Here is a 17,807-nt window from a genome sequence, read left to right as displayed (position 1 = left end):
GCAGGGATTTGGCAAAAACTGAAAATCATAATCATTGTACTTGATAAATATAGGAGAAATAACTGCTAATCGGTTAATGAGGTTTCTGCAAAACTGCTACACAGAAACATGCTTATTACATTTGGTACCAAAGTTTTTGAACATTGGGATTTGAATAGGTGTTTGTTATGTTGAAGCAAGACAGATTTAGCAGCAAAATGAGACTCTGCATTTGGAAAGATATAGTTACAGGGTGTGGTCCAAAAGTAATGCAATTATTTTTTAAAGTAATTTATTAAACAGATTTGCACAAACACTTAAAATTCCCCAAAGTTCTATCCTTGGGCCTCTACACATTTTTTCCAGCGACTCTGCCATGACCAGTACGCACCCTGGAAGGAGTCTTCGGGAACTTCTCGCAAGGTCTACATCACAGCGGATCTCTTCTATGGATGAAAAATGGGTTCCTTTCAAGGCTGGAAACAAAAAGAAGTCTGCTGGCGTGATATCAGGACTACGGGGGTGGGTGGGGCAGTGTTGGCACTTGGTGTTTGGCCAGGAACTCGCGGACTTGTAGTGTGTTGTGGCAAGGCGCGTTTTTCATCCATAGAAGAGATCCAATCAGCCATGACAAAGACCTTGCGAGAGGTTCCTGAAGACGCCTTCCGGGGTCGCTGGAAAAAAATGTGTAGCAGCCCAAGGACAATACTTTGAAGAATTTTAAGTGTTTGTGCAAATTGTATTATTAAGAGTTTTGGTTAAGTTCAGATCTTCATGCTAGCCATAATTTGCAAAACATCTCACACAGAGTACCTTTACAGCATGATAATCAATTATAGCTCCATAGTTATAGGCCACTTTCAAATAGTGATTTATGACATATTGATAGCATCACAATGAAATTAATGTATGTACTTCTAGCCAGAAACAACAGTCTTTGGACACTGTAAAAAGATATAGCCAAATGAGGCAATTGAATTTCAGGCAGGCTAGCTTCAGCACTTGATGCAAAAGCCGTTAGCCACCTTCTCAGTCACTGATATCACCAGCTGCTCCCATTGGTAGGTTCCAACACCTGTCAGGCGAGTCCGATGTGATCACCAAGCAAAGCTTGCCTGTGTTGCTGGATGCTGAGTTGGCTGTCAGGCCCATGTGATGATCCATCATGCCCACACAACAGCCCTCCCTGCCCCTCACCACAATCAGCAAAGTCGATCTGTCAGTCAGCCGTTTTCCTGAGCTCCATTCATTTTGGGTACCATGGCTGAATGAAGCAGCAAGGGGATGGCAAAGACAAAGCCTGCACAATCTGGCAAAGGAGAGGGACCCAAATAGGGGTTCCTCTCCTTTCAAACCCATGGCTATTAGGGATCAGTCCCCCTATGACAGTCAGTCCCTGCCGCCTCCCTCCCCACTCAGCCCAAGTCAACAAATAAAGTGTCAGAAGGGCCCACACCACAGGGGGGAGGCTCTCATAGGCATGAAACTGATTCCAGATCCAGAGATATACCCTCCTAAGAGACATCAACTCATTCTGGGCATACCTTCAAACAGAAGGTTGCTGCTGGGGACACAGAACAGCACCACAAGCATGCATCAGGTCACTCCAGAGATGTAGTGTCTCTGGACAATGTAAACCTATGCCTCCCAAAAGTGGATGTTTGGGCTCCTCAGATGCTGGGCAGAGACAGTGTCTAGGCATGAGTCAAGCACCCCCGTTCAGGAACTCTGAAAGCAGGAAGGCCCAAGATAAAATCAACACCACCATTTGCATGGGCATAGAAGCTGGCAGCAGAGCCATAGACAGATCCTCTCACACACACTCTGGCCTGCCACTCTCTTCATCAGGCCATATTCAGCAAGGGCTTAACTTCCCACACTATCGGAATATTGGTAGGGAGGCTTATTCTCTGCAGGGAACCCTAGGGTCACTTGAGGAACTGGAGGAGGGCCAGTTAGCTGAGGACAGACCAAAAGCAGGGCTGGGGACTCTCCAGATGTTGGATGACAAGGACCTGGGCCCCAAACCACCCATATCCACTGGGCTTTTTCATCCCGGCCTCTGCCATTGCCTTGTCCATAAGGCAAAGGCCATTGAAAATTTGCCCTTCCCCTCATCTGCACCCCTGGCTGATACCACCCAGACTTGGTATTTTAGGAGGCCGCCTCTCAGACTGAGGTAATATCCATGCCAAATGTTTTTGTGGATGCCTTCGTGAAGCAATGGCAGGTCCCAGCAGGCAATTCTCTGGACAAGAGATTTTTTAACGTAGACCCATAGACCTCATAGTCCATCTAGTCTGCCCTTGTACTATTTTCTATATTTTATCTTAGGGTGCATATATGTTTATCCCAGGCATGTTTAAATTCAGGATTCAGTTACTTCAGTTACTGAGAGAGCCGGGGCTCCAGGCAGCAACAGGCAGGGTGGCAATAGTCCTAGCCTGAAAAAACATGGTTCCAAAACAGTTCCAAGTGTGAGTTCCTCATGGAGGCTGGCACATATTCCCCTCTACCACCAGGTGTGGGAGGAAGATAAAGTTGGGAGTCTGGTGGACACTGGGGGAGGGGGAGGGGGTGGCATGAAAAGCTAAGCTGTAGACAGCACAACCTGGAATGGAGCTTAGTGGCTTAGCCAGCCACATGAGCTTGGTGGGGATGGTGGAGGGGGGACACAACAAGCTCTGGGGATGAAGTGGAGGGCTAGTGTAATGACTTACCTGTAGGCAGAAGGAGGTAGCACAGTTGGGTCATAGGGCAGGCCTCACACAGGAACTGGGAGGACAGCTTAGGTAGTAATGTGTAAATGAGTGGGTGGGACAAAAAAATTTAAAAAATAAAGCTGAGAAAAAGATCTAAATGCATGTGTAGTGCCAGGAAATTCAGCTTCTGCTCATGCACAGAAGAAAAATCCAGAAAAATAAAACAAAAAACAAAAAAAGAGATGGCAGCATCCACTGATTGGCACCAGCCGATCTGGTTCAATGACATCATCAGCGGGTCAATACCAATTTGGGTGAACCAGTCCAAACTGGGAGGAACCAATCCCAGATATGGTATTGTTAATGCTCAGATGTTTTCATGTACTCAGAGGAGGAAATTAAGCTGAGGAAACTTTGAGCATATTTTCTTGTATCACATCTGATTGTCCTAGTTTTGGAGAGCTTTTTGTAGCTAACTTTGCTAGAAAACTACCAGATAGCTTTAATGATGCTAGGTTTCTTATGTTCTGCATCTGGTGTTCTATAAGATTAGATTAAGCCAAATATAACTATCAAGTAAACATATGCACACATAATTTAAAATATTGTCCTAACAATAAATAAAGATATTTTTTGCTACATCTTCATGATGGATGATAAAAATAAAAAGAATTTCCAGTATTAAAAATTGAATTATTTAGCAAACTAGCACACATGCAATAAGTAGTTCCATAACAAACAAAATTTTCTATAGTTTCTTTAAAGGATATTTTTCATTAACTTTACAACTTAAAATCAGGACACATTTCCTTCAGGGTAATAACTTTTATTATTAGTAGTATTCTTCACTGTAATGTGTTATATGGAAAATGGCATTTAGATGAAATTTCTAGGGAGGTAATAATCATATATCTTTTTTATTCCAATTATATCCCATAATTGCCACAAAAATCTCTGGAGCATATGAATGACTCTATATGCTCCCCACATCAAATTTTATAAAACCCTCATGAGGCTTTGCTGAGATTGCAACATTATAATACATTAAAGTTGCCAAAAATGTATTTAAAAGCTTTTCTCAATACTGAAAACTAGAATTCATCCAAGATTCATTCATTCTAGTGTTGTTTTTTCATGATTTTATTTTAATTATATTTTTAAAGGAGAGAAAACATGTCAAGAGCTTCAACTATTTCAATACCTAACTCAGATGCCTTTCAAGATGGACAAGGAGAACAATACCCCTGATATAATAGAACAACAATGTCAGAGTGCTACACCTAGGAGGACCTGAAAAGCAAGATGGAGTGGCTGAAAATATTGTTTTTTTCTCTCCTGCAGATGCCATGCCTTGAATTCCAGGAACATACTAATACTATTTGTGCTACTCAGAACAGGGTCTATATTCCTCATAAATATTTCACAAGTGGTGACTTTGTGATTGGTGGTGCCAGTTCTCAAATGATAGTATTTATAGATCAGTTTTCTTTTAAGGAGTATCCTGCCCCTGATGTTGACTCTCCATTGTAAGTATATATCAGTTTTAGATATAAATAGATATAAATGTATGATGTATAGATGTAGATATATAGTGCTATAGATATAATTGAGATACTTATATCTATAGTTCTATATATCTGCATCTATATACCCATACATTTATATCTGTTAAAGCGTTTATTTGTTAAGTTGGGCAAAAGTTGTGTGCTTATCAGAGACATATCTGTTTTTCTTCTTTTTTCTTCCATACTCTGTAAATTGTTTTGATTACTTGTTTCTCATTCATTCTCCTTGGTTTATCAGATAATAAGACTACCAGAACTAGAATTAGTTTTGCTTTAGAACAGACAAATCTTTTTAAATGAAAAAGAAAATCCCATTTTATTAGCTTGATTTTTCTCTGGTTCTGCTATTGTCCACTTTTTATATTGACTTGTTGTCAATAGCTGTTGTCACTCATAAAAAAATCAGACCTTGGCAACCAAGCCAATAGCGGGTTCCTACCGATATGGTCGACGCCGTTGCACCCACATGTGTCCGAGTGAGATTTTGCTTCTGCACATGTGCAGGAAGCAAAATCTCAGAGAGGAAAGCATGTGCAAGAGAAAATTTGGCAATTTGTTTTGCTTCTGTGCAAGCACGGAAGAAAAAAATTGCTGAAATCATGCTTGAGATGCAGAGCTGCATGTGCAGTGCACTGTGAGCGGCAGGAGTGGCAACCCCTGCCTGAATCAAGCTTAAGATTTGTTCCTCACTTGTCATCTTTTTTACTCATATCAGAGAAAAATCTCTTTATCCCATTTGAAGCCACAATCCTTACTCAATTGGAATTCAGCCTAACCAATGTTACTTTCATAGAAGCAGTGGTCTCTTGAATTCCTCCACTGGTGTTGTAGCCCTAGGGAGTTAGGTGAGCCTTGCCAAATTTTATACCAAATTCACCAGTGCTTTGCCTTTTTAAGAGCAGACATATCCATCCTGGTTCCCTGAAGTAATAAGGCTTGGCTGGGCTCCTCAACATGGAAGAGCCACTGAATTTCATCTTATTACATGGATCTAGAATCATAAAAATGTTTATCCTTTGCTATGATCTCAGTCCCCAGCTCCAGAACATTGGTTGAGAAAGCAAAGGAATACAGAATAGAAGTCTATGTACAAGTTTAAAAAAAAACCCAGAAAAGCTTCTCTCTATGCATTTCTTTTTTTTTTAGGATATTTGGGCAGAAAATTCTTCCCCTTTAGCACATATATATACTGTACTGTATACCAATAAAACATCTTATAAATCTCTCTCTGTCTCTCTGTTAAATAAAAAAACCTCAAAAACTTTGGCTTTCACCCGTGCAGCAAGAATCTGTATATTTTTCTTTCTGCTTTTACCTGCAGCAGAACATTGTTTAAAATGAATCCGTTCTTTTAAATATTATTTCTGCAGTCTTTCTCATACACTGTCAACAATTTCTGTTTGATTGTATTATATTACTAATTCCAAATATTGCTGGATTGATTTAAAAGTTTAATTTTTTATTTCTATCCATTTAATAATGTATACAATAAGATACATTGAAGTTTCTTTTGCTCTCACTCTCCATTGGTAAGTGTGTGTGTGTGTGTGTGTGTGTTCATTCATTCATTCATGGATCTATTTATTATATAAATCTGGTGGAATATAACCTTTTTGAAATGTCAAATTTTATACTCAAAGAATAATTTATCTTTTTAGAGTATAAAATTTGACATTTCAAAAAGGTTATATTCCACCAGATTTATATAATAAATATGCTTTTTCAAGAGGCAACTAACTGGACTCTTAAAGAATAATTTATCTTTTTAAAGAGTCCAGTTAGTTGCCTCTTGAAAAAGCATATTTGGGACAACCATGACTTGAATAACTGAGAATCTCCATATTTAAGATAGTAAATTCATTGGTAAACCTATAAATGATAAAATCATTTTTTATTATATTGTTTAACATGTAGCTGGTCTCTTAGATAGATAATGGGCTTCATTGGATACTTTCAAATGGAGATGAGCAATATTTCATTGAACATCCTGTAATTTGGTCTTCTCCTTCTTCCTTGACCAGGATTCTGATTTAGACATCACCCCCAGGGTAGGCAAAGTTGGCTCTTCTATGACTTGTGGACTTCAACTCCCAGAATTCCTGAGCCAGTCATGCTAGATCAGGAATTCTGGGAGTTGAAGTCCAAATATCTTCAAGTTGCCAAGGTTGGGAAACACTGATTTAGATAATAAACATTAAAAGTACATTTTAAATGTTCTTGATTTTTTTGGTAAATATTATCTCTTTTAAAACACTTCTTCATTCATATGCTCTTGATTCCTTTGTCATTTTTAAAATTTATTTATGGGTAGCATTTTTTTGTCCTGTCATGTTTTTAGTGCATGACTTTCCTTTCAGTATAAATTACTGCTATATAATCTTTCCATCAAAATCATACTGCTTATTGCAATCTTATTTATTCACTTCAATGCTTCACAGGAGTACTTTAGGTAGTATACTCTAGTTCCAGTATATTAATAATAATGTCTCTTTGTAGAGTCACTGGTAAAATATTTTACTATTTGCTTTATTTGAAATTCTATACATAATCAATAACATTATGTAATAAGAATTAGAAAGAAGGCAGTTCATAAAACTATCCCATTATTTTAATTGCTAACACTGGGAATTTCTTTCCTCCCTTCTTCTTTACAGAGTTGTGACAAAGAATTACCAATATGTGCTAGCCTTGGTATTTGCAGTAACTGAAATAAATGAAAATCAACATTTCTTGCCTAATATCTCCTTGGGTTTCCACATCTCGGAAAGCTATTTCAGTGCCAGGAGATACTATCACATGGCCCTAGATTTTTTGTCAGCAATGCATACACTAATTCCTAATTACAAGTGTAATAATAAGAACAGTCTGATTGCAGTTATCGGGGGATTGGGCACAGATACTTCCCGGCATTTGGCTGCCATTTTGAACACCTATAAGTTACCTCAGGTATAAAAAGAAAGTAGAATTTTAAGTTTTATCACAATTTATCACAATGTTTTACTTTTCTGTCAGAAAGGGAACTGAATGAAGGTTTCTTCATAGATATGTTAAAAAGCACTCATACTTAGCAATAACAATAATCAGCATATATTTTATGACAGTATCTTTAATACTATCAAACATCTGCCTATCCCAATTTCATGGGAAGCAGTCAGTGGCTGAATAAAAACACCAATCCCAACTAAACATCTGATTGACTGTGATTAGTATTAGGCTAATAGTCTAATTAATTATCTTACTTTTCTTAATCATTTCTTTGTAAACTGTAGTGGCAAGTTCAGAGCCTGGAATAGATGTATACCTTATCTATCTTCATATTACCCAGGTTTTCTGGAATTGAATCTCTTCACTGCTTCATAGAGAAACTTTTAATCAAATTGCTGAATTAATGAGGTTCCTAATTTATTAAGCTGATAGATAAATTGGATTCTAAAGAAGAAAGTAATGAAGTTGCTGAAAATTGTTTAAACTTATATTCTATTCCTTTTTAATAACTTTGGTGAAAGAAAATTGGGAAAAAGTTGTTTTTGGTTAGGGTTGCCAAAATAGATAGACAGTATTTAAATATTTATCAGCAGAACCTAATAAATATTTACTCAAAACAATGTAGTGCAAGTGGACATTTAAATACTCACAGAGCATAAAAGGGCTGAATGAATGATTCTTAATTATTTAAATAATTTATTGCAAGGGTTTCTTTTTAAAGAAATTTTATTACAGATTACAATTAGAAAAATAAAATCTAATGCACATCAACAAAAATGCAACATTGTATTTTATTTTTTAAAAGTGGAAAATTTTAAAATATTTAAAAAGAAGAAAAATACAACATGCATTCTTGGGTAAAGGGGAAAAAAAGAAAGTCCATAAAAATGAAAAAACAAAAGAAAAATAAAGAAGCAACTTCCGCTTCATCACAAAAACAATTTACTAATTTATCAGTAAATTATTACTGTATTTGAAGGGAATAAAAATTGATTTTTATTTCCTTCAAATAATATCCGCCGTTTGTTTTTCACTTTTATATTTGCCAGATTTCTTTTATAAATTCAGTAAAAAATGTTATCTAAGTGAGCCCTCTAATTTTTTTATTTGCATGCCCCTTTTAAATTCTAAAATGTGAACCAGTTTCATTTATGTACCTAATATATCATCTTTTTTCATATCAGTCTTGTCATGCTTTAATCTACATTCAAATCAATTCCAGTCTTATCCAATATAGCATGTTCCTCTACTACAGTGTTTCTCAATTATTTTCTGTTATGCACCCCCCTCCAGGGAGAAGAAAACATTTTGCACCCCCCAAACTCTCCACCACAACTGTAAATAGTATTTCTTTATAAAATTATTATAAATAGACCTCTGCATAACATTCTATGCTTATTAACATTAAAGAAATAAAAAAAGAAAAATATAGATAAACTTACAACAAAGAATACATTTATTAACATTGCTTTTTAGTCTGTAACAGAAAGACTTAAAAAACTAAAACTAAAAAAAAAAATCCACCAATCTTTATTTTTAAACCATAAACATTTTTGACCATTTGATACTGAAAAATAACATTAAATATGATCAATATATAAAAATAAATTCAAATGGATCTGCAACATTAACTCCAGAGCACAATATATAAAACAGTTTGACCTATAACACAAAAATGAATAAAACACTTTGTGTCTTCTTTTGGACATGTGCCTTTTATCAGCTGCCTGAATGCAGGTCTCCTTGTGCTGGGAAAATCCAGGCCAGCTTTTCTGGGGAGCCAATTAGCACTGAAGACTTTTTGAACTGGGAGAAGGGAGTGGGGAGGGAGGCAGACTCTTTTCTATGCAAATCCTAAAACAAAGCCAAGAAAAGTCTGAAAGGTCAAGAATATAATTTCAATCATTCAATCACTCATTCACTCATTCATCAACCAATCAGAATCTTTAATCAGATGCCTGAATGCAGATCTCCTTGTGCTGGGAAAATCCAGGCCAGCTTTTCTGGGGAGCCAATTGTTTATTTATTGCAGTCATACCTCGTCTTACGAACCTAATTGGTTCCAGGGGGAGGTTCGTAAGACGAAAGGTTCGTAAGATGAAACATTGTTTCCCATAGGAAACAATGTAAAGTCAATTAATCCGTGCAACCAAAAAAAACCCCGCAAAAAAAACCGCTGCCGCCCGGCTGTGACCTTTTAAAACAGCCGCGGGGCTTCCCAGCCGTCTCCCGAAGCCGAACGCCAAACCCAAACTTCCACATTTGGCGTTCGGAGGCTGCTGGAAAGCTGTTTTAAAAGGTGAGAGCCGGGCTGGGGGGCTTCCCAGCAGCCTCCAAATGCCAAAAGCGGAAGTTTGGGTTTGGCGTTCGGCTTCGGGAGACGGCTGGGAAGCCACGCGGCTGTTTTAAAAGGTCACAGCCAGGCAGCAGCGGTTTTTTTTGCGGGGTTTTTTTTGGTTGCACGGATTAATTGACTTTACATTGTTTCCTATGGGAAACAATGTTTCATCTTACGAACCTTTCGTCTTACGAACCTCCCCGCGGAAGTTCGGGTTTGGCGTTCGGCGTTCGGAGGCTGCTGGGAAGCTCCGCCGCCCAGCTGTCACCTTTTAAAATAGCCGCGCGGCTTCCCAGCAGCCTCCGAATGGTTCAGAAAAAATTTGCCTCTTCTTACGAACTTTTTTCGTGTTACGAACGCCAAACCCGAACTTCTGGGTTTGGCGTTCGGAGGCTGCTGGGAAACCGCGCGGCTGTTTTAAAAGGTGACAGCCGGGCTGGGGGGGCTTCCCAGCAGCCTCCCGAAGCCGAACGCCAAACCCGAACTTCCGCGTTTGGCGTTCGGAGGCTGCTGGGAAGCCCCCCAGCCCGCCTGTCACCTTTTAAAACAGCCGCGCAGCTTCCCAGCAGCCTCCGAACGCCAAACCCGGAAGTTCGGGTTTGGCGTTTGTAACACGAAAAAAGTTCGTAAGAAGAGGCAAATTTTTTCTGAACCCCGGGTTCGTATCTTGAGTTGTTCGTAAGACGAGGGGTTCGTATCTTGAGGTACCACTGTATTTGGATTTCTATGCAGCCCTTCTTTGTAGACTCAATTAGCACTGGGGATTTTCTGAATGGCTGAGGAGAGAAGGGAGGAGGGAGGGAGGCAGACACTTTTCTATGCAAATCCAAAAACAAAGCCAAACATTAACTCCTGCAATAGAGGAAAAAAGTTCTCGGCTCCTACCTTTTTTATGTTGCAGGTTCTGGACATTCAACTCCAGTCATTAAAACATTGCAAAGTTTTCCCCATTCCTCACCCTACAATTTCACTTCCGCACACGTTCAGTAGCAGGATTCAGCTGAAATACAGCTGAGGAGTTTTTTTCCAAACTGGTAAGAGAAGAAGCCATCCGAACACAGAACAATTATCCCAAAATTCCCCCTTCCAAAATGGTGGTGCCCAGTGACCAGGCGCCCCCCTCCCACTGCTCCATGCCCTCAGGGGACACGCCCCACTACTTGAGAAACACTGCTCTACTATAATATCTTTTGTATACCATTGATCTATGATATTAGATATATTTAAAATTAATTTTTGAGTCTTTTGTTGACAAGTCTCCATAGAAATATCCATTCTGTAGTAACATTTTAATTTTTTTCTCTTTAATTGTAATCTTTAGCTTTTTTTCCCGATTCCCGCAATGTTTGACATTCATAGTCCCATCTCATATACTTTTCCCCAAAACCAAAATTACATTTTCTTAAAAGCAAGGATTCTTATAATTATATAATTTCAAATTCTTATATTAAATCCATCCAGATACTGGTCTGGTTTTGATATTCCAAAAGCAACACTATAAATACTATTTTGATGTGAACGTGTTAAAAACCTAATTATTCCAGTTTCTTATTATTTCAAAAGGAACAAAAAATAATTCCAAATATGATTAAGAAATGATGCTTAGTTTAACCTTTTGTCTATAAAGGCTGCATTATGACTGTGTTAATATGGCATCCTTTGACTTTTAGTCTCTGAAGGTTTCCTTTTCCTTGCTTTCCTTTTCCCAGAGAGATTTTGCTGGTCATTATCCATCATCCTAGCTTGTTGAGACATCATTACAAATCTGTCTATGGTGTACAGGAGTGCTTAGTTATTTATATCATTTATGATTCATGTGAGTAAATAAATTGTAAAAACTTAACAAACATCTTTCAAAATCTTTTGGATACTACAATAAGGAGTTCTTAAATTATTTTGCAACTTATATTCAGATGGAAACATGGATAACTTAAAAAACAAATATTAACATTTCAAAATACAAGAATATAGACATATTATCTGACACTCTAGTTTGTTCATAGAATAATGATTTCATTTTCCCCCTCAATCCCAGTTTAGTTATGGTGATTTTGCTCCCATGATGAGAGATCAGTCCCGTTTTGTTTCTCTCTATCAGCTGGTACCAAATGAAATTCATCAATACAAGGGAATTGTCCAATTACTTCTGCATTTCAGATGGAAATGGATATGCTTAATGACCTTCAATGATGATGGTGGAGAGCTTTTTTTGAAGAACATGCTTCCAATACTTTTTGAAAATGGCATCTGTCCTGCTTTCATTGCAAGGATTTCTGTATTAGTTTTTTTCGAGGACTATGGAGGTGCACAGATAAAATGGCACACAATATTATTAGATATTATAAAGAGTGAGGCCAATGTTATTTTTGTCCATGGAGAAACTAGGACCATGTTATCTTTGATGATTGTGCTAAATTCAAGACACACCAATGATGAGAAATTATTTGGTAAAGTATGGATTATGGCAGTGCAATTGGATTTTGCAGCACTGGTCTTACATAAGGATTTGAATCTAGAAATCTTCCATGGTGCTTTAGCCCTTACACCTCACACCCACGAGATACCAAAGTTCCAGCTTTTTCTTCGGAGACTAAATCCCTATCTGGCTAAGAGAGATGGCTTCATTCAGACATTTTGGGAACAGGCATTTGGTTGTACCTATCTAAACACTGATTTTCAAGAGAATATTGACAACAGCTGTACTGGGGAAGAGAGGCTAGAACACTTACCTGGGCCTTTCTTCGAAATGAGCATGACTGGGCACAGTTACAGTATTTACAATGCAGTCTATGCCTTGGCAAATTCTATATGTATCATTGATTCAAGTATTTCAGCATTCAAAAGAAGGTTTGCCAGAAGGGGAATAGAAAATGGGATTCTGCAGCCATGGCAGGTAAATAGCTCTTAATATCTATGGCAAGTTCTAAATTAAGACGTCATTATAGGTTATTGCTCAAATGAGTTTGTAAAGATTTCATATTTGCAAAAAATATATATTATCCTCTCTTAATATTCTGAATAACATATTGATATGCAATTCCTCCACAGTAATCTTCAATATCATTCAGTATTTTTTTATCTAGAACTTTTGTGAAAATAACTTTATTTTACAAATGATGAAAAATTACTGTAGATAATTTTGAGCAGAAGAATGAGGGATATTTGGCCTGATATTTTGCATAAACATACACTTGATCTTAGGTAAATGGCCAAGAAACATTTCACCAGATTTATTTACAGAAGAATTTACATTCTTCAAGAGCACTGTTATGTTTACACACCTGCTTAAAAAGATTTGTGGTGACAACATGCATTGTCCATATACTTATGGACAAAATGTATATGTACCCGTGAACAATGTACCCATGGAAAATATATCCAGGGACAATGTGCATATGTCCATGGATGATACCCATTGAAATATACTATGACCATGGACAATCCAATAGACAATATATTAAGTAAATTAGTGGGATATTTAGTATTCTACTTTGAAGCTCTAACTTGAATAATTAATATGCAGAAGATACCAGCAGATATACCAAATTTTCCAAACTCCCCTTTTCTAAGCAATGTCCATATTATTCCCAAGAGCATGCAATAAATATGTCTATTTAGTCACTAGGACTTGCACTCAGCTCAAGAGAATCTATATCATATCTTTAAACAACTAGTTAATCTTGTAATCTAATAATATTGGATTAATATATCTTGGTTTAAACATTATGGAGCAGAAAGGATTGAAACATTTAAGTAAGCATGCCTAGAATTATTCTGTAAATATCGCCGGCTGACTTACCGGCCCCACGGCGCTGTTGCTGAAGGGCCGGGCAGACTCGGACCCTTCTGATGGCGGCCGCCATCTTGTTTTCGGCCGAAATCTCGCGAGGCGAGATTTCGGCCGAGAATGCCCAGCCCACATGGCTGGGCATGACGTCGGGTCCGGGCGGGGCCTGCTGGCCCTATTTAAGGGACAGCAGGCCGGGAAGAAAGCCTTTTCGCCCGGACCTGTGCCGAAGAGCAGACACCCACCCGCCCTTCCCTATTTTACAGTGTGCCTAGTGGGTCGCCCTCGGGGGCCGAATGGGAATTTTTTGCAGCCTCGCCCATTAGGCCAGGCTGTTTTTTCGCCCATTCCACACTGGGGTGATGGACGTGCGGTTAAGGGGTGTTTGCATTTAATTAGGTTAATTGGCTTACCTCTGGTCATTGGGTAGGCAGGTTAGGGGCGGAAATCTGGGTGGTGGTTCAGCAACTGCGCGTTCTCCCTTGGGCATCTTTGGGGATGATTGACAGGTTCTCCCCAAGCCCATGGTGGGTGCTACCTGCGCACTTGGGGGGAACCTGTCTTTGGGTCCCGCTATTGAAGTCCCAGGGTAGGGGTGAGCCGGCGGGACCCCCCTCATGCGAGTGCATGGCAGGGTCTCAGGTGAGGGAGAGGTCCCTCACCTGGACCAGCATCGACTACGCCCTTAGTTGCCCAGGAATGTTGACCTTTTACGTCATTTCCGCCCCGGAAGTGTTTGTTTGACCCTGCAGGTCCACTGTTTCCGGGTCATAGTTGAATATGTTGATTATGCAAATTTATGCTAATTCATGCTAATTTAATTAATAAATTATGCAAATTTATTATAATAAAAATGACCCAAGTTTAAATCCAGCTCTGGTGTCCGAGTCGTTACTCCGTCTCTTCTGCAATAACTGAGCCATAAGTAAAATAAATCAGCTCTTTAAATTAGAATTATTGTTCTAAACTAGTTATGAATTTTATTCTCCTAGCTCCATCATATACTGAAGAAGTTCTCATTTAACAACACAGCTGGAGAAATAATTCACTTGAATGAGCATGGAGAATTTACTGTTGGGTTTGATATTACAAATGTCATAACTTTTCCTAATAAATCCTTTGTTAGAATGAAAGTTGGAAAAATGAATCCCTGGACAGGTCAAGGTATAGAGTTCAGTGTCAATGAGGATTCTATCATCTGGCCTAGAAACTTTAATCAGGTGGGAATTTCTTACTATTTCTAGGATCAAACATTCATTATTTTAAAAAATTTAAAAGTGACCTTAGTATACAATTCTTTGCTAACTAATCCTACCCAATGAATGGAACATCATAGGAATGAAATAAGATATATAGCGGCCATATAAATAGTGGAGCCATTGGCAATTTAAATTGATTGCCCTAAAAATTCACTGAATGTATTGTAAATTACTATATATAGCTGTGGCTATTTTGGTTATATAAACTCATGGAAAACATATCAGAAAACATAATGCCTCCAAATGAGGCATTCTATTCTTCTCAAATCCGAAGAAACAACACTCAGAAAAGTGATGCTTTTATCTCATGAGTTATGTAATAAGTTTGAAACCAAAGATTCTAAATAGGATTTATTTCTTGGTGATATCATCTCCATTCTGTTCAAACAGGTAATACCTGTTTCTCTCTGCAATTGCATCTGCCCTCCTGGTTGTCACAAGAAAAAGAAGGAAGGGAAGCCATTTTGCTGCTATGATTGTGTTCGGTGTCCAAAAGGAAAGGTTTCTCCTAAAGCAGGTATAATATTTCTAGTCCATGATATTGTTAAGTCCATGATATTGTTAAGAGTAGATCAGTTCTAATTAAAAATAAATGAGATAAAAGTGACAGTTTCCTACACTCTTAATTTTTTTTCAGCTGATATATCTAAAAATAATACCTAGTAAATTTTGGGGGGCTATCATATTGCAATGTTCTGACAATGATTGACCTTGCTCTGGAATTTTTCTTTGTTTTGTTTGGATATCTTAGAATTCTTATCTTAAGCCTTCATTTCTCAGTTGATGGTATCACCAGATATCTAAGTGCTTTTCAAATAATCCTATTCCTCCAAATTCTGTGGGCAGAATACTCCTATGAACAACATTTATGGGGAAAATATTATTCAATTTGTTATGGCATCAGCCTATAGGGTTGGATTCTGTTGAATTCAATTTGGATTCTGATTCCATAATGGATATCAGGAACATACCTTAACATAAATTCTGTACCTGAAAGCAGAACATATAAACCCTTATTCACATATGAATAGAATAGAATAGAATAGAATAGAATTCTTTATTGGTCAAGTGTGATTGGACACACAAGGAATTTGTCTTTGATGCATATGCTCTCAGTGTACATAAAAGTAAATATGCATTTGTCAAAAATCATGAGGTTCAACACTTAATTATTGACATAGGGTTCAAATAAGCAATCAGGAAACAATCAACAGTCATACAGTCATAAGTGGGAGGAGATGGGGGATAGGAATCATGAGAAAACCTAGTAGTTATAGTAATGCAGCCTTCGTAAATAGTTTGACAGTGTTGAGGGAATTATTGTTTTAGCAGAGTGATGGTGTTCGGGGAAAAAACTGTTTTTGTGTCTAGTTATCTTGGTGTGCATTGCTCTATGGCTACATTTAGAGGGTAAGAGTTGAAACCATTTGTGTCCAGGATGCGAGGGGTCCATAAATATTTTCACAGCCCTCTTTTTGACTCGTGCAATATACATGTCCTCATGTATTGGCAGATTGGCAGTAATTGTTTTTTCTGCAGTTCTGATTATCCTCTGAAGTCTGTGTCTGTCTTGCTGAGTTGCGGAACCAAACCAGACAGTTATAGAGGTGCAGATGACAAACTTAACGATTCATCTGTACGACTATATCAGCAGCTTCTTGGGCAATTTGATTTGATATCAAAACTGATGCAAAGATGAACATCCAACAACTGAAAGAAGTTGTGTTTGACAGGGCAGCAAAGAGAGTACATGCCTATAAAGTCGCTAAGAGTTAGACATGACTGAATGGTTAAAACTATATCATTTACAGTTTAAATTGTATTTCTTTTAGACATGGATGCCTGCATCACTTGTCAAGAAAATCGTTATCCTAACAAGGAACAAAATCAATGCTTTCCTAAGATGTTTTCATTCTTGTCTTATGAGGAATCCTTGGGAATGGGGTTAGCCATTTCTGCATATTTCTTTTTTTTCATCACAGTTTGGATATTATGGATTTTTATAAAATATCGCAACACTCCTATTGTCAAAGCCAACAACAGGAGCCTCACTTACATTCTCCTTGTTTTCCTTCTCCTCTGCTTCCTGTCTTCATCGCTCTTTATTGGCCAACCTCATAAATTGACTTGTCTCTTCCGCCAAATGGCTTTTGGAATCATCTTTTCAGTGGCTGTTTCATGTGTGTTATCAAAAAACGTTACTGTGATTGTGGCTTTCCTTGCTACCCAACCAGGATCTGGAATGAGAAAGTGGATGGGGAAAAAAGTAGCCAATGCTATAATTCTTTTCTGTTCTTCTATTCAAGCAGGTATATGTCTGATCTGGTTGGCTACTGCTCCCCCTTTTCCTGATGTTGATATGCACTCAATGGCTGAAGAAATTGTCTTAGAGTGTAATGAAGGGTCAGCTGCCATGTTTTACTGTGTCCTGGGTTACATGGGCTTCCTGGCTTTTGTGAGCTTCCTTGTGGCTTTCTTTGCAAGGAAGCTACCTGACAGTTTCAACGAAGCCAAGTTCATCACCTTCAGCATGTTAGCCTTTTGCAGTGTTTGGATATCCTTTGTTCCCACCTACTTGAGCACGAAAGGAAAATACATGGTGGTGGTGGAAATCTTCTCTATGTTGGCTTCCACTGCCGGACTGCTGTTTTGCATCTTTTTCCCCAAATGCTACATTATTTTGCTGAGGCCAGAACTAAACAAAAGAGATGAAATAATAAAACGAAAAAGATAAAATAAGCTACTTATGGACTTTCCTTAATTAAAGGTATTTGTTGCAGATTATACATCACAACGCACTGCACCATTCCCTGAGAAGAGGTCTTGGAACATTGTGGTTATGTCAAATTAATCTATTTTACCCTTCTGCCTTTTATCCTCTGCCTGGGCATTTTATCAAGTCAGCAAATACTTTCAGTTGCAATATTTATTGAATTATTGATTGATCTAATTGACATATTATCTACAGTATGTTAGATGAAGTTTTATTAATATAAATTTGATAAATAAATAAATAATATATAGCCAGCCATCTCACCAAAAATAACTGGGTAACATACAACAGAACACCAAAGTAAAAACAACAATATAAAATGTAAAAATATATATTGAGAAATATAAATATTTATGAAAATTTATGTTAATGTAAAATCCTATGGTGCACTTAAAGTAAAAAAAATAAAGTCTAGAATA

General features: G+C 37.8%; 1 pseudogene; it reads left to right on the top strand.

Moving 5' to 3' along the window:
- The first annotated feature begins 1,619 nt into the window (after nucleotides 1-1,619).
- On the top strand, nucleotides 1,620-17,376 carry LOC139154089 (vomeronasal type-2 receptor 26-like; annotated as a pseudogene).
- Nucleotides 17,377-17,807: the final 431 nt, after the last annotated feature.

Source organism: Erythrolamprus reginae, chromosome Z, assembly GCF_031021105.1.
Source record: "Erythrolamprus reginae isolate rEryReg1 chromosome Z, rEryReg1.hap1, whole genome shotgun sequence".
In the NCBI taxonomy this organism is placed as follows: domain Eukaryota; kingdom Metazoa; phylum Chordata; class Lepidosauria; order Squamata; family Dipsadidae; genus Erythrolamprus; species Erythrolamprus reginae.
This window is presented reverse-complemented; position numbering and strand designations above follow the sequence as displayed.